The sequence below is a fragment of the Sander lucioperca genome, chromosome 22, assembly GCF_008315115.2.
Source record: "Sander lucioperca isolate FBNREF2018 chromosome 22, SLUC_FBN_1.2, whole genome shotgun sequence".
NCBI classification, from domain to species: Eukaryota; Metazoa; Chordata; class Actinopteri; order Perciformes; family Percidae; genus Sander; species Sander lucioperca.
This window is the reverse complement of record NC_050194.1, coordinates 14,190,348-14,204,405: the sequence shown is the minus strand read 5'-3', so window position 1 is coordinate 14,204,405 and position 14,058 is coordinate 14,190,348. Positions and strand designations below refer to the sequence as shown.

General features: G+C 40.0%; 1 protein-coding gene across 1 annotated transcript in view; it reads right to left on the bottom strand.

Annotated features, from left to right (window-relative positions):
• LOC116060952 (alpha-tectorin-like) overlaps window positions 1-14,058 on the bottom strand; it is a 43,218-nt gene that overhangs the window by 6,128 nt on the left and 23,032 nt on the right. The window contains exon 26 of the mRNA XM_031314733.2: window positions 10,186-10,330. The gene's annotated coding sequence lies outside the window, so the exon portion shown is untranslated. The remainder of the gene's footprint in view (window positions 1-10,185; window positions 10,331-14,058) is intronic.

The window sequence follows — 14,058 nt, the reverse complement described above, 5'->3', positions numbered from 1 at the left end:
ATGTTCAAAAGTTGCCTGTCATTAGAGCACAAAAATAAAACAGTGAAATGTTCTCTTAATATTTCCTGACACACCAACCAAAGTAACATATTTGTCACTAATCTTGTTAGAAGTTGTCACAGGAAAGTCATTACTGACAAAATGTAAGGTTTTCATACCAAGTTGCTTAATTTAGAGGCATGTCTTAACCCTTCATAGGTGTGTTCACATAGAAGTACCTCTATTTTAAAAGTAGAAATAATTACTTCTTTAGAGTATGTGTATTTTCAAAATGTGTGCTTGTCGGTGCATTATCTCGTTTTTGTGTGTCGATGCGTCGATGCGTCAGAGCAAATCCGGTTTCTCACTCCCCCCTCTCTCTCTGGTCAGTCTGCTGATACCAACGCTCATCTGTGGAGATCTGTACCAACTTGTGACTGTCCTTGTCCTTGAGCTCAATTGTTGGATCTCTTTCCGGCCCTGATGACACCCCCCTTTCAGATCTTATGGGCATCTCTAGAATCCTGGCTCCGGACCCCTATAGGGGTTCACCGGTCCTCCAGATGACCTCGACTGGCCTCTGTATCCCCCGTAATTTATTGCACTCACGGGAAAAGTGACCATCCTGTCCACAATTAAAACACTCTTCTGAAGATTGCTGAAAATACGGATCATATCTTCTTCCTCATCCTCTTCCTCTCCAGTTCTGTGTCTGTCCAGGAACTGGCTGTGGGTATGAAACAACACCTGCTTCTTGTCCTTCTTCTTATTCTCCACCAGCTGCATTCGAGTTTTCTGAGAGTTTCTCGGTCCTGTTCTTTCCGCTCATGTTCCTTTTTCCTATATAGCTTCACTTGACGGGCTATATGATCTGTATAAGAACCTTTTGCCATGCTTCCAAGTCCAACCACCTCTGCTAGCTTACTCCTTACTTCTGCAGTTTTGCGCAAAATTGACTGCTCCATTTGACTCACATCTGGATCATTTCCGGTAATATTTCTCCACACCTGGTGAGCTCTTGACACATAAGCTCTCGGATTTTCTTCCTGTCCCAGTGGTTCAATCAGAATGTTGTCTGGATGCACATTTGTTGGATATGCATCTCTCAGCGCTCTCAACAGCCATCCTCTACTTGCGGCCAACAACTCAGGATCATATACAAAAGTCCCTACATATCGATTAAGTCCAGCTCTCTGGAAAACTTCTCCCATAGCTGGAACCCCAAGGAGATTAGCCAAAAGTCTCTTAATATCTCCTATGGCATACTCTTCCAACTTTGCAATCCAAGGATGTGCTCCAGCTTGAAGAGCAGGCAACTTATCAAGAATATCTGAAATATCAGTATTCTGCAAGGGCTTATACTCCAAATTCTGTCCTTGAATGATCACTGAAAGCATCTTCTTACTTGTCTTCCCTTTTCTTGAGCGCAGTGTATACTTCTTCTCCGCTTTTCTGGACCCTTTTTTCCGCAATTCTTCCCTCTGTATCTTCAGCTTCTCCAAGTATGACACGCATCGCTCCATGTCTCTTTCAATCTCTTCTATGCTAATCGCTGCAGGATGAAATCCTGTAGCTCCTCTACTCTCCAAATCTTCATCGCTGTCTCCATCTTCACTTTCATCAGAGGTCTGATTTCTTGTATGTTTTCGTTTCCTCCATTTTTCGTCACCTCTTTTTTCCGCTATGGCCAGCCTCCATCTGATCACAGGATCATATCCACCCATGATCTCTTCTGCATCACTCTGATCATCATCATCTTCAAATTCCATCCTCCTGAACCTCTGTTTGTTCTTAGTTTCCAGGCGTTTCATTTTCTTCTTACTTCTGGAGCTTGGATTCATTTTTATGGTCGTTTGCTGCTTATCCTCTCTCAATTATTAGTTCATCTGTGAATGTTTTCACCAAAATACTTTGTAGGCATATGTGACCTTGCTTCTTTAATGTCAGTCTCTGATCATGCCCTGAAAGCCATCTGGGTGTCCAATTCAATCACTTAATCATGGACAGTTGTAAATCTGTCGCCCCTCCTTCTCTGATGCGTTTCTGGTGCAAGTGTGTGGGGGATGGGGCCAAAGTTGCCTACAGAACGGAACGCTGAATCAGCTTGTAGGGGAGTGAGACTGGTCCACTCTGACATCCATCGAGGCACACTGAATAAACACAAAACACAACACCTCCGAGAAGCATTACTTGTATTTTAATCATACTCATTTTAGTTTTCTTGCTTCTAACCTATGACATCATTGATTAAAAATGTTGCTACAAAAATATTACCTAGGTAAGAAAAAGCACCATAAAAAAATATGTACTTAAAGTATCAAAAGTAACAATGCAGAAAAATCCTCACATTTCTGAAACTAGAAATGATCACAACAGTCCTGTCAACTAACTAAGCAATTAAACAGCTAATCATTTCAACTGGACTTATAGGCCTATACATTTGTTGGGAATGTTTCACAACAATAAAACATCATATTTCATAAACATATGTTTGTTCTACACAAATCCTAATTCATTTTTTTATGTCAGATCACCATAATATCTAAAAGCAATTCGTCTTGGAAATTACATTAGTCATTCCTGAAAATTACATAATTTATCTCTTTTTTCCCTAAGTTTTGGTGCTTGTGGTATAGCAGTTTTTCCCATTTTCATCTAAATGTTTACCCTCCTGTAGATTGAAACCCAAGTGCTACAGTTGTCTCTGTAACAACAATATTAGTATGAACTCCATTATCCTAATTCAAAAGTACATTTATCTCTTTCTTTGTCTTTCTGTCACTTTCACAACACTCTCTTTTTGTCTTTAACAAGCTTAGTACATTCTTGTACACTTAACTTTCCCTTAAAGTCATGCCATTTTTTTTTTTTTAAATAAAACTTTCTTTTCCCTTTCTACAGCATACACTTACCATCTTCTCTTGGCTTTCCTTACTATCTTTTGTAACAATTGTTACCCATTTAATATATAAAGTATATGAACCAGCTCAATCTGATGTTTCATTAGATTGAATTAACTCGCTGTTTCTTCAGAGGAATCTGATTCATTCGTTCTGTTCCCCACCTTCACAAATGTCACTCATTTCCTTGGTGCAATAACATGACCCCATGTGACAGTGGAGAACCTTAGCAAAGTCAAAAACCTTATAAATTTATCAAATATTTTAGAATTATTTTATTCAAAGTAAAATCATTTTAGATGCCCCGCCACTCAAAACAAGTGGTCCAACATTTTTAGAATAGCAGAGGTGACAATCCTGAAGCCCATCAAGCAGTCCTCTCATCTCTTACTTTCAATAGAGGTATAGAGGCTGGAATTTATTTTCTTAATCCAGGGTGATCAATCACTGTATGGGTTCCAGCAAATCACCAATACCAGCTGTTAATCTCTTTCCTTTCCTTCCCCTCCCTTTTTTTTTAAATTTATTTATTTTCTTTTTTTTTCTCTTCAGGCCTGAGCCTTGTTTATACTACTTTTATCCTCTCTTTCAAATACTACTTTACACCATCTTTAAACAATCCCTTCTATGTGTGCCTATGATAGATAACACTAATCTAATTACATGATATCAAATGTAATCACCATCATTCAACATTGTTTCTAACTTTTTCTGAAATTTCAGCAATGTCTTTAAGAGAAAAATAACATATTGACAACTTCAATCTGTTTTGGGAACGTGGCTCCCTGTTCAGCAGGGATGGGATTCATCCCAATACACGCGGAAGCCAGATGCTACATGGAAATTTGCACCACGCCCTGCATACCCAGACCTCTGATTGACTGTTTACATCCCGTAAACACTCCCACAAGCACACTGACCAGACACACTCTCCCAAAGTCAATAATCAGAGATACAGCGCTACACGCCCCTCTGTGCTCCCTTCAGAGCAATCACCCATTCATAATCCCATAACCACCGTGTCTGTCCCCCGACTGAGACCGTTTAAACAAAACACTAACAAAAGAGGTGCTATACTAAACAACCTAATTGGAATTAAAACAACCACTGCAACGATAGAACAGAACAGGAAAATCAAATGTGGACTATTAAATATTAGATCTCTGTCATCGAAAGCATTATTGGTAAACAAATTGATATCAGATAACCACATTGATTTATTCTACCTCACCGAAACCTGGCTGGGCCATGACGAATATGTTAGTTTAAACGAAGCCACTCCTCCCAGTCATAATAATACCCAAATTCCTAGAGGCTCAGGCCGAGGAGGGGGAGTTGCAGCCATATTTGACTCGAGCCTGTTAATTAATCCTAAACCTAAACTAAATTATAATTCGTTTGAAAGCCTTGTTCTTAATCTTCAACACCCAACATGGAAAACAGTACAGCCAATTATATTCGTTGTTGTTTACCGAGCACCAGGTCCATATTCTGAGTTTTTATCTGAATTCTCAGAGTTTTTATCATGCGTAGTCCTTCAATCAGACAAAGTACTTATTGTAGGTGATTTTAATATCCATGTGGACGTTGACAGCAATAGCCTTAGTACTGCTTTCAATTCACTGCTAGATTCAATTGGTTTCAGTCAGAGGGTGCATAAGGCCACTCACTGTTTTAACCACATCCTTGACCTTGTGCTAGAATATGGCATCAAAATTGACGATTTAATAGTATTTCCGCAGAATCCTTTATTATCAGACCATTCTTTAATAACTTTCGAATTCCTACTACCAGACTATACGAAATTAAATAAAAGTTTCTACACTAGATGCTTATCTGACAGTGCTATAGCTACATTTAAGGAAGATATTCCAACAGCACTTAACTCAATGTCATGCCTTAATATAACAGAGGACCGTCATGTTAACTTTAGTCCCTCCCAACTTGATAACTTTGTAGACGCTGCTACGGCCTGCCTACGGACTACTTTAGACTCTGTTGCTCCTCTCAAAAAGAAGATGATGAAGGAAAGGAAACTAGCACCTTGGTATAACTCCCAAACTCGCAAATTAAAACAAATCTCACGAAAACTTGAAAGTAAATGGCGTTCCACCAAACTGGAAGAATCTCGTGTGGATTGGCAAGATAGTCTAAAAAATTATAGGAGGGCCCTCAGAAATGCCAGATCAGACTATTACTCAACACTAATAGAAGAAAATAAGAACAACCCAAAGTTTCTTTTCAGCACTGTAGCCAGGCTGACAAAGAGTCATAGCTCTGTTGAGCCATCTATTCCTATAGCTCTGAGCAGTGATGACTTCATGACCTTTTTTAATGATAAAATTATAACAATTAGAGAAAAAATTCATCACCTTCTCCCCACAGCTTCTAACGGCTCACCATTGGGCGCAGGAGGGCTAGAGAGAACGATAAGACCTGATACTTATTTAGACGGCTTTTATCCTTTAGACCTCCAACAATTAATGTTAAGGGTCTCTTCAGCTAAGCCAACTACCTGTCTCTTAGACCCCATCCCAACGAGGCTACTTAAAGAAGCACTACCCGTGGTCAATACCACATTACTAGATACGATCAATATGTCCTTATTAACGGGTCACGTACCGCAGTCTTTTAAAGTAGCTGTGATAAAACCTATTCTGAAAAAACCCACCCTCGACCCTGAGGTCTTAGCCAACTATAGACCTATATCTAACCTTCCCTTTCTCTCCAAAATCCTTGAGAAGGTAGTCGCTAATCAATTGTGTGACTTTCTGCATAGAAATAGTCTATTTGAAGACTTTCAGTCAGGATTTAGAATGCATCATAGCACAGAGACGGCACTGGTGAAAATCACTAACGACCTTCTAATTGCTGCTGACAAAGGACTTGTCTCCATACTTGTCTTATTAGATCTTAGTGCTGCATTCGACACTATTGACCATACCATCCTCTTACAGCGACTGGAACATTTAGTTGGCATTAAAGGAATCGCACTAAGCTGGTTTAAGTCCTATTTTACTGAGCGATCCCAATTTGTTAATATTAACGATAAACCATCCAAATACGCTAAAGTTAGCCATGGCGTTCCTCAAGGCTCAGTGCTTGGACCAATTCTATTCTCTTTATATATGCTTCCTCTAGGCAATATTATTAGGAAACACTCAATTAACTTTCACTGTTACGCAGACGACACCCAATTATATCTGTCAATTAAGCCCGACGAAAGCGGTCAGTTAGCTAAACTTCAAGCGTGCATTAAAGATATAAAATCCTGGATGACCCACAATTTTCTGATGTTAAATTCAAACAAAACGGAAGTTATTGTGCTGGGACCCAAGCACCACCGAACTTCATTATCTAAATATATAGCTACCCTAGATGGTATTGCCCTGGCCTCCAGCACTACTGTCAGAAATCTAGGAGTCATTTTTGACCAGGATCTATCCTTTAACGCCCACTTAAAACAAACCTCAAGAACAGCCTTTTTCCATCTTCGTAACATTGCCAAAATCAGGAACATCCTCTCGCAAAACGATGCAGAAAAACTAGTCCATGCATTCGTTACTTCCCGGCTGGACTACTGTAATTCTTTACTGTCAGGCTGCTCAAATAAGTCCCTCAAGACCCTCCAGCTGATCCAGAATGCTGCAGCACGTGTTCTGACAAGAACTAACAAAAGAGATCACATTTCTCCTGTATTAGCTTCTCTGCATTGGCTTCCTGTAAAATCCAGGATTGAATTTAAAATCCTTCTCCTGACCTACAAAGCACTAAATGGTCAAGCACCATTATACATAGAAGAGCTCTTAGTACCTTATTGTCCCACTAGAGCACTGCGTTCCCAGAACTCAGAGCTACTTGTGGTTCCTAGAGTCTCTAAAAGTAGAGTGGGAGCCAGAGCCTTCAGCTATCAGGCTCCTCTCCTGTGGAACCAGCTCCCAACTTGGGTTCGGGGGGCTGACACCATAGCCACATTTAAGAATAAACTGAAAACCATCATCTTTGATAAAGCTTATAGTTAGGGAGTGAGGAGTTGCAGCATAGTAGAGTAGAGGGAGGCAGGAAGTACAAGCCCGTTCCGGCAGGGGAGAGTACGAGCCCAGTCCAGGGCCCCTCTCTTTAGCCTGCCTCTCTTAGTTATGCTATTATAACTCTAGACTGCTGTGGGAAGCTCCTTCCAAGGACACAATGAGCCGCTCCCTCTTCTCTCTTTCACTTGTCTCCTTTTGTGTGCATCTTAATCCCAGAAATGCCTGTTACTAACCTAGCTCTGGGGAGTTTTCTCCCCGGAGTCCCTTTGCTTCTTCTTCACCCAGAACATCGCCTTGGAATTGGGTGGCACCTACACCGGGGTCCTGGGTGCAGCTGACACTATGGACTTACTACACCCTGCTACGCTCTGCGATTCCCCGCAGTGTCCGACTGCGTCCTGCCGCGTCCAACCGCGTCCACCCAGGCTGCTGTGCCACACTACACCCCGTAACGCCCTGCTGCACCCTACTATGACATGAACTACTACGACTACCATTGTGATCACTGTTTCACTATCTTTATTATGACTATTATTGCCACCATTCACCACTCCCCCAACTGGTGCCGTCAGACACCGCCTACCAAGAGTCTGGGTCTGTCCGAGGTTTCTTCCTAACAAAAAAGGGAGTTTTTCCTTGCCACTGTCGCAATAGCTACTGCTAATGCTTGCTCTTGAGGCAACCACTGTAATAGTTGGGGCTTCGTAAACTACAGAGTTTGGTCTAGACCTACTCTATCTGTAAAGTGTCTCGAGATAACTCTTGTTATGATTTGATACTATAAATAAAATTGAATTGAATTGAATTGAATTGAATAAAGTAAGTAATTTAATTTCTCCAATTTGATCCCTATTTCTACCATAAACTCACTTGAACTGGTTTGCCTTTAACTTCAATAGACTTATTGTTCACACACCATTCCCAATCTCACGGATATTCCAACATAAAACTCCCATCCCCTCAATTCTCCTCAGGAACTGACAAACTCAGTTCCAACTGCATCTTTAGTACTCACGTACAGATGTAAATGAAAGAATAAAGATTCAATGTCTTGTTGAACACACTTGCTTCATACAAACTTATTCAACCTTGCATATTGATTAATTATTTATATCATCAACTAAAATTAACCATATATTTTTGAAAGTAAACAGTTGTTAACCATTTGAGTAACCACAATATATTTTCCTATCGTTTTAAACATACCTGTATTTACTTTCAAACTTAAGAAATAATCAATCAGCTTAACTCAGGAACACCTCTAATCGCTATGATAACTCTCTTTTTTCTCTTCTGTCAACATAACTCTCATTTATAAATTTAATGAATTCCAGTCAAATAGTTACATAGTCAAGCAACTGTAACCAAATATTTTTCTGGGCTACACTCAAAAACTCCCCCCTTCTCCTTCTCCTCTCTGCCTCTGCACCTAACAGCCCCCAGTTCAGACCGAGGTGTGAAAAGCCTGAATTCCTAGCATTCCTATGCACATTTACAACACAGTGAACAGTGACACGGAACGAAACGAAATGCACAAACCAACACAAAACATAAAACACAAATCCTAATTAGTCTATTTTCGCTCTTTTACTTCTTCACATATTTTACTCTAATCTGCAGATTGTACTCTTCTCTTTTATAGCCTACACATATACATACAGTTTACAACACACAACTAAACCCCGAGCACGACAGAGACAACGCTCTTAACCCACACTCACACACACAAAAAGTCGGCATTATTCATCCATACAATTCCTAAAAAGCATGCTTTCCGCCGTTCCCTTTTCTTATTTCTTTATCATTTCTTTCCTAATTTTTTGCTACCTTACACGTCCAGTTCCCAGAACTGACCTGAACGTTCAGGATTGCGGCCTATCTAAATGGCCTCAAGTCACCCGTTACCTTGAGGGCTTTATTTCACATTAACGGCATCCTAATCGTATTTCCTCTTATTTCGCCTCAAGTCACTCGTTACCTTGAGGGCTTTATCTCTCACAATTTATTTTCACTTTAAACCTCTATTTCTCTATCTTAATTACATTCACACGACACACTCCCCCCTTTTTGCATTGTTTCCAATGCAAACAAAATTTAGAACGAAACTTCAGCTCACAGCAAAACAGCAAGGCCCCCACACGCAGGTAACACGGTGCAACCTGACAACACGCACACGGCTCCAATGAACAAACTGACGTCCAAATATGTGAGGAATGCTCACCCTTTTTTCAATAACTTTTGGAACGGAAGGCGTCCATTGAAGCCTGTCTGCGATGCGGCCTCAGGTCTCAGACTCGTCCAGATTCTGACAACGCCAATGTTCTGTGGTATCTTTAGTTTCGTTGCTGTGATGCTGTATGGAAGAAGTATTCGCCGACACTGATCTTGATAATAAAAGGTTTATTACATCAGAGATTCCAGCATCATGACGGGTCCTGCAGAACCCGGAGAGGACAGTTCTCAATTCTCAAAATGGTCACTCTGAAGATTTTTCTCTTCAAACATGAGGTTAAGTACTGTCCTGTGTAAAATGAGACGTGGTGATGGGGGTAGTTCAGTCCTGGGGCCACTCAGTCAGTGGTCCCCATTTGCTTCAGCAAAGTCACTTCCTCTAGAAGGTGACCTCTAACCATATGTCTCAGCCAATGGCACCATGTGTGTAAGTAAATCATACACTACATTGGTTTAGCCATTTAATCTGCAAACTCAAGAACAAGCTTAACAGAATAGTGTCAATGGCTAAGAAAATAGTGGGAAAACCCCAAAAACATCTGACCCAAATATACACTGACAGAATGAGGAAGAAAGCTAGGAAAATCACTGCAGATAGTACACACCCTCCTCTTTCCAGCCAGTTAGAGCTCCTGAAGTCTGGGAGGCGCTTCAGAGTGCCTCTGGCAAAAAGTGTTTTTAAAAAATCCTTTATTCCAAATGCCATCAGTATCCTCAACCAAACCAAGTGACAACATCAAATTGAGATGCTATTTTAATGAATTTAAGCATATTTATTCTGTTTTATCCTGATGTTTTTCTTCTCATATTATTTTTTATACTCAACTTACCATGTCTGAGATGTTGTCTGTATGTATATCTGTCTTGTATGTCTGGTGAGCCAAAGGAAAATGTCCACCCTGGTGGACAATAAAGATTTATTCTATTCTATTCTAAGTCATAGAAGAGAAGAAGGGTGAAGCAAGTGGAGAGAGGCAAGAAAACGTCTAGAATTGAATCTGGATTGAATTCATCCACTGTTTAGTGTGATAACACAAGGTGACTAGTCTTGTACTTAGTTATAATTAGATCCAAGCAGACATGCTAGCTGGCATCCTTGACAGGTGTGGCCCAACAAGAATCCAGAATGGTGGAGATTTGTTGTTCATCGACTCCTTCTGTCCGCACTTCCACATACAACCACTGGATCTAATGACAGAAATATAGTGTTTACCAGGCAAAGATTTAATAATTGGACAACTGCATTGGAGAAAGAAAAGCGAGTTAGCGAGGTGAAGCTCTGCTCCTGGCGGGAGGAGGAGCTGTTGCTGTCGGGCACGGAGCTCCGACAGCAGGTCGAAGGCAGCAGCGAAGCTGATCTGGGTCTGTCCTCGGCAGACTGCATGATATCTTGGCATCGGTAAATTGAGACGGTTTTAGAACCGGTTAAAAACGTCTCGTAGTCGCAGTAAATAGCAGCCCACTTCCGTGTTTCGGTACAGTTGGTTTTAACCAACCCGGTGGACTTTGGCACAAATCAATGTAGCCTACACACTGATCAAACAAACTGGACTTGGGGTCAAGTGTAGGCTACTCGGATCAGGGCCCAGGTCCCTAATCTAAAACCCCCCTTACTGCATTATATTCCATTAGCTAGGCTAATATCACATAGCCTAAATAAAGATGTGTCCACCATAAACTGGTGCATAAAATGTACCAGAAAGAATGCAGGAAATTAAGTGTTTGACGCCCAGACCCTGCCTTAATGTGTTCCCCAAAGGCTCATTATCAGCCAAGAAAAATCAAAAAAAATAACACGTAGCATGCTAGTCGTTGATGCCCAACCAACATCTTTTGTTTGAGTGAGTAGCTAGTGTGAAGGGTTTTATTAAAGCTTATGGTAATTAGGAATCACAGTTCAGTTTTACTGGAACACACCAAGAAGGTTAATCAAAATGTTAACTTGTTGCTCAGTGATGCACAGCTTTAGGTTCATTTACAGCCAACAGAAGTGTTAATCACTCTATTCACTTTGTCCTGAATTGGACACTTAATACTCTCTCAATCTGCTTCCTTACTGTAACTCTGACCATAGAAACTGAATCAGAGAAAAAAAAACATGCAACATGACCTGAGCCAGAGCAAGGCAAACTGCAGGGAGGCGGGACATTTTCCAGCTGCAAGTGATTCCAAGAAATTGTGACCCAAAAACATATAGGCCTGCAGCATGTGAATGAATGACCTCTACTGGACTCATATTTTATCTTTATCTTCAACCAATTGAGGCAAACTATGAGTTTGAATAATCAAGGTTGCTAGGATATTAAGAGTATGCAGCTGCAGAGATCTGTGCCACCTTGCCATCAGTCACATCATCTTGTTGGTTCCGTCCCCCGCGGCCGTCTCCCGGCGTGTTTTTAGGCGTCCTTTCCCCGTTCATCTTTTCCTAAACCCAACCTCCGCCATCCCGTTATTGTCGCGTGTCCGCCGCGGCCGTCTCCCCGGTGTGTGACGCGTCCTTCCCCCGTTCATCTTTTCCTAAACCCAACCTCCGTATAGATGGTTCCCATTTCGTGCTGGCCACCACGAAAAAAACTACGAGAAAAACGTGTTCTTGTACACAAATCAATAGATTAAAAATAACGTGACAATTTCTGCCATGAGACCGTGTTGTTGGTTCAGTGCCACAATTCGAAAATCTTTGCAGCCACTTTGCAGGGTTAAGCGCACAAACCAAAGGATGTGATGATGAAGTGTCTATATGCCATAAAAATGCCATAAAAAGTCATAGAATACTGTTTAGTGTAGCATCTAAAAAAGGGCTCCAGACAGGAGAATTACAATCCTACACTGTTACAAAAATGTTAATGTTAACCAGTTGTAGAGATAACCCAGATAGCAAAACACTAACCATAAATTCATTTTCATCAAATAAATCTTGTTGAATTTTACCCAAAAAGTCTTCAAATTAAATGGTTATGGTTTATACTCAAACACAAAAGTCTCACACACAAAATTCCCAATAAATACATTCAAACAAAATACAAATTTTGACTCCAGAAATGAAAATTAAATTAAATGAGGACTCCAGATAAACATCAATGTTTTAGTGAAAGAGATGTGGTGTGAGTGTGAATGTTTTGGATCCCAGAAACCAGTCCTACTAAAGTGAATTACCATCTCCTTGGTCTTAATGGTGTAATCTAATTTGGCTGCTCAGCCTGCACTGTGCAATCAGGCCACAGGGTGGCAGTACCACATTGTCTTGGCTGAGTCTCATCCTCATGTCATTCAAAAAAAGGGGGAGGAGGACTAAAGGGCAGCACACCCAGTGTGATATTAACACTGCATACCCTTAAAGAAAATATGTATGTGTGTGATTGGGTGGGAGAGAGAGAGAGAGAGACAGAGAGAGAGAGAGAGAGAGAGAGAGAGAGAGAGAGAGAGAGACCTCCTCTGTTATCAATCCCTGAACAGAGATATCCAATTGGCCGAATATCTCAAAACAAAAAATCCAAAAGAAATACGAATTTTAACAAAATACAGAGTCAGTGACCACGAGCTGGAAATTGAAAGAGGTAGACATTTAAAAGTGTGGAGACCAAGAGAGGAACGAGTCTGTACACACTGCCACCAGGATATCGAAACAGAATTACATTTCCTATGTACATGTCCCAAATATGAAGACTTAAGAACCAAATATTTCCAAAAATTTGAAAAACATATACCAGGCTTCACTACCTACACTGAGGACAAAAAGCTTCCTTTTTTATTAGGGGAAGATAAAAGCACGGCATGGCTAGCAGCTAAATATGTCGTCTACCCTTTGAGGGACACTAAATTTGTCGTATCTGCAATTATATCACAATTATCCTGTTCACTTGTATTATTAAATCTGATATATTTACTGCTTGTTGCTGTTTGTCCTTGTGATTTGGCAACACAGATGTATTTTTTGTCATGCCATTAAAGCAAACTGAAATTGAAAATTGAAATTGAGAGAGAGAGAGAGAGAGAGAGAGAGAGAGAGAGAGAGAGAGAGAGATTATTCTTTTTGTTTTTTTTAATATTATTGTTTCAACGTACCCTTTGAGGGACACAAAATTTGTTTATTATCTGCAAAAATATCATAATTATCCTGTTCACTTGTATTATAGCAGCCCACCCACCCACGGGTTAACCAGAAGTCAAGGACACTAGAGGAGAATAATGTTTCATTGAAGACATTTTTAATTTCTCTAGAGAATGTTTGTTTTACAATTTAGCAAATCCTTTAAAGTATATGTTTTAGTGACATTTATATGCTTGTTGTAGACTACAAGAATTGTATTAGACTTTTTTTTTAATCAAATGCATATAATTAGGGCCGCAACTAACGATCATTTTCATTATGGAGTTTACGATACTAATCGATTGATCATTTGGTTTGATAAAATGACAGTTGTCAAAAATGCTCATTACAATCTTTACTATCACATAAGACTAATGAAATCCTTACAAATGAATAGTTAGGTCATATTTAGCATTTTCTTTGTTTACAGACTGACGTGAACGATTAAGCAATTCACAAAATAGCTGCCAATTAATTTTCTATCGACCAATTGAATAATCAAGAAATCCTTTTCACTCTATACATTATTCCTTTTACAGTACTTTGTTGGAACTACATAATAGCTACTTTTTGGGGTTTGTAACCCTTAAGATATTATATATATAACCTTGTTTTGCCCAAATGCCTCTGCAAGAGGGAAGACATTGATGATTTCAACATGCTTTTCATTTATTTGGCACAAAAAAAGGAGAATGTGTATTGCCATCTACAGGAACTTATGTGCCTTTGTAGCACACGAAGATTGAAATATTACAGAATATCTTATCAGAATATAACTTGCATTTATCAAACTGCCAACTTCAGTGTAGCTCTTACAAAAATCGTA